Below are 4,519 nucleotides of genomic sequence, written 5' to 3'. Positions count from 1 at the left end.
CCATCAAGAGGGGAGCTATCCCATTCAAAGAGGGGCTTATCCCATTGATGGTGGACCTGATTAACTTCCTCTAAAGCACTATAAATACAGGCATTGGGCCAGAGGGAGGGGAGGTTGAAAGCTGAACATTCCTAAGGGTAGATGCTGCTGGAATTAGGACTCCCTTATAGAGCTTGAGAGGAGAGATTCCCATCCTTTCCTAGCCTTATTTGGAAGTGGGTGAGCTGATCAGAGTAAAGGAAAACTCTTGCTAGACCCTGGGAGGGACTTGCACAACACCAAGGCTCAGGTTGTAATGGTTTCTTTTGTTTCCACTTAATACAATTAAGCTCACTTTTCTCAACATGTTGTTATACATGATTTGTTTCATATACTCCTTGGTCTGTATGATGAATATGTTTTATTTTATAAGTTATTCAGGTGCTATGTAATCTTTTGCTTGTTAGTGAATGCAGGTTTCGAAGAGAAGGAGGAGCTCATCCGGATCGGCGAGGCTGGACTACTACAAAGCGTTGGACTAAAGGTATGTTATAAACACCTGATTACTTGTATTCTAAATGCATATTTAGAGAAAGGTAGTGTTTAATTGTCTTGTTTGTCACTAGAAAGCCTTAGCTTCTAGGGAGGTCAGTTTTGTCCGCAAAATTGACTCTTTCCGCATGACAAAATGGCGATTCCTCTGGGGAACTCCACTGATGTGAATGATTTTTCCTTTGTGTGAAACTTTGATTTGAGAAAAGTCGTTTGTTTTCTGGTTTTTGGCTGTTTGACTATGCATTTGGGTGGGATAGCTTAGGGTTAAATTAGATTTTAGTTTTTCTTGGTTTTGCTAGAAGTACGCAGCCTCTGCGTTGAGCACAGTGCGTACCTATACGCACTGCAGCTTTGTACACAGAGCGTACATGCACCTGTGCAAACAGGTTGCCTGCGTACCCTATCAAAATTGAGAAAATTTCAATTTTCTCCTTTTTGCCTCTTAGATTTTGTTTATAATTTGTTTTTACTGCCCATATCCACTGGTTACCTGTCATAAATCTTCATCTAAACTTGTTTGATCAGTGTCAAGAGTTTTAGTGAAATTCATAGAGGTTCTGGCCCTAAGGTTTGATTGTTGAATCGGTCCTGTAGTGACTTTGGCTTTAGAAGTCGTAAAACCTTGGATATCCCTGGTCTTTTCAGTCTTCTTAGGAGTCGGAATTTTCATAGAATCCACCCTTGTGAGAAACCTACCTTTGTGTTGTATCTTTGCCAAATCTCGAAAAAGTTTGTTGATTAAACTTTGAATTTTATTCTTAAGAAAAAGAACAAAAGATTTTGATTTTTGTTTTTGACTGGTTTTTGATTCTTCATTAACTAGTCCTTGGTTAAATCGTGATTGAGTAAAACATCCTGGAATCATACTTAGTAGGCTTTTGCCTCATTAGATTTACTTTTAGGTGATTTTCTCTTAGATTTTCTTTTGGGTGAAATTGAGTTGATTTGATTTCCATAGATTTTTTAACTTGATTTTTGTTAAAGTAGTTTTACATGCTTTGTTAATATAGGGAAAAATAAAAAAAAAATCTCTTTTGAAGAAAAGTTTGCTTTAGTAGCATTTGAGTCTTTGAAAAGAAAAGGAATTTTCATGAAATAATTAGTGGTCATGTGTTGAATGCTTTGGGAAAGATAAAGCATTTGTTTCTTTGATTTTCATTGCCAAGAAAGTTGTCTTTATATCACTTTTGCATTCTCCAACTCTCTTAGCTAGGGAATTCATTGAAAAAGAAAATTAGTATAAATCATCCTAAGTGAATCTTTTTAGTGGATTTGAGTCGAGCCTACACACCATCACTTTCATCTCCACTACCTTTTGTCCTAAAGAAAAGCCATAAAAAATTAACGCTTAAAGTAAAATCAACTTAGTAACTTTTTATTTACTAGGGCTCTGAAACACCAATATAGATCAGGCTAGTGTCTTGGAGTAGGAGAGTAATTATCTCTCCAAGACAGTAAAACCAAACAAGTAGCTCATCTTGTGGTAGGATAAATCCAACTGTTTCATTTGTACTCTGGGAAAGCTCCTCTTAAAGGAGAAGCACGAGACTGTGTCCGAACCAGTGAGGGGATCAATCCTCCTTCATTGGGAAAGACGCCAGATACGCACATACTACAAACAGTAAACCTCGGATTATTGTCGAGGAGCCTGGGGTCACTTGTCGGTAAACCTTGGATTATTGTCAAGGAGCCGGCAAGGGGATTGAGCTTGTTACTCTGCCCTTGCGTGCTATCGGGTCGTAGACTATTCCCCCAGGTATATTTGTTGCTGTTGGTAACCTTAGTGACCATTATCTTTAGGATTCTACCCGAGGTGACGGTGGAGGGAAGATCCCACTGTACCTGGAGCAGACGTCGGCTAGACTCACTTGGATTTTCCGGGGGGTTCACTTCACTCGAGACGGTTAAAGTGGAGGAACTTGTGCCGGTCTATTCATTAAGCAGGTTTCCGGGGTAACTGTTCCACCCACCACTTATGTACTGAATTCGGCGATGTTGGGTTTCATCACCAACTAGTGTTTTCGGTCCGAAAGGCTACTGTTTGTGTATGGTTTGACGCCCTAGATTCTTTAGGCGTGTGATTCGAATTTGTTTGGTTCTTTAGAGACTTTAGGCGGTTTGCTTTGAGATTTTACTTTGTTTGTGTGTGCAGTAGTTAAAAGTTTTTAACTGTGGCTGAATTACCGAGACAGTCCCGTAGACTTCAGGGCCAGTCTCCTGAGATTGTTACCGTGGCCGATTTGTTGAGGAAGTCCCGTAGACTTCGGGGCAAACCTCCTGAAGACGTCCCGGGTCATTACGAAGATTTGAAAGTCCTTGTAACTCCTAGTGGTAGTAAAGTAGGTTCACCTGAAGAAGGAGAGTCGTCATTGGTAGTCCATCCAGATTACCAAGGTCTAGAAACAGGTTATAATCCCAAAGCTGTTGCACTTTCCGAGCTTGCTGGTAGTTTTTCATCTACTAGTGATATAGGCGAAGAACCTGAAATCTCTGAACCTGTTACTCCAACTTCTAGTGCTCCTGATTCACCTAGGGTAGAAAGAGTCATCACCGAAAATCTTCCTTCTGGTTTGATAGCTATTGAAGAACTTGCTCCAGAAGAAGAAATAGGCGTCTCTATCCTTGAAGATCAACCTACTATTGATATAAGGGAGCGTGAATCCATTTTTTACATTCCTCCTAGAAGTACTACTTGGTATCTTTCGTTAACCAATTATTTGGACAACTCAGGGTCAAGTTTTTCTCCACCTCGTACTCCTTATCCACCCAGAGGTATTTATACTCCTGTAAATATGTCTGGTCAGTCGTCCATGTTCACTCAATCTCCTGAAACTTTCTTGCACGACGGTCCTTCTGTTCCCTCTAGGTATCAGTCACTTTCTGGTACTTTTGCGGGAGCATCTCCTCAACCCATTGAACATGGGTTATTAACTGGAAACAATGGTAATAAACCGTTGGGTGTAGGAGACATTTATATGATGTCAGGTTCAATTCCTGGTTCTCAACCTCAAGGTGGCCAGTTACTGCCTGGGGGGCAGCCTCAATTAACACTTGTGGGGCAACCTCAAGGTACACAAATTGCGTCTGGGGGGAAACCTCAAGGACAGTATGTACCCATAGTGCAATACATTCCTCAAGGTCAACCCCAGCCTCAATATGTACCCCAAGGTCAACCTCAGTATCAATTTATACCTCAAAGTCAACCCCAGTATCAGTACTTACCTCAAGGGTATCTACCTCAAGGTCAGTACTCGAGTCAGGTTATCAACCACCCCAAGGTCAATCTTATGTTCAAAGTACGGGAAATGTACCTTTCAATTATCAATCCTACCCTCAATCCGTTTATGGATCTCAATATCCTCAACCTGTCATGGGTCAATACCCCGGAATGAACATAGTGTGGGATCCATCGCAAGTTCAACAGGTGTTGCAGCCAAGCGTATAGTTTTCATCTCAAACTAGACAACCTTTAGTTTCTGGTTCACCCCAGCAACCAGTCCAGTCTAATGTTCAAACTTCTGTACCTTCGGTAGTTACTCAATCGCCCATTTCCCCTAGTACTCCATCTCAAACGACTGCTGCAACTACCGCAACATCTGTTCCATCCACCACACTTACTTTTGGAGTATCGACAGCTCCGATTTCTACTGTCTCTGCCACTACTCCTCAGACATCTTTACCATTGTCTGGATCCATGATTCAAACTACGGTTCAGATTCCTGTAGGACAGCCTGGTTTAAGTATGGTTGTCACTAGTCAACCACAATTCGCTTATCAACCGTACCAGGGACAGTACCAATACGGGCCTGCTGTCCAGCAGCCAGTTTACCAGTATCAACCGTATCCTGGGTACACTTATCAACAACCTCAGCAACCCCAGTACGGTCCGGTTAATCCTGGTTTTCCAAGAGGATACAATATCCCGAATGTGATTCCTATTCCAGGTTATCCTGGATATCCTCCTCCTGGGACTGGTCTTGTGACC

This window comes from Pinus tabuliformis, chromosome 8, assembly GCF_031772625.1.
Source record: "Pinus tabuliformis cultivar Carrire ecotype Pingquan chromosome 8, CPIR1, whole genome shotgun sequence".
Taxonomy (NCBI): Eukaryota; Viridiplantae; Streptophyta; class Pinopsida; order Pinales; family Pinaceae; genus Pinus; species Pinus tabuliformis.
This window is presented reverse-complemented; position numbering follows the sequence as displayed.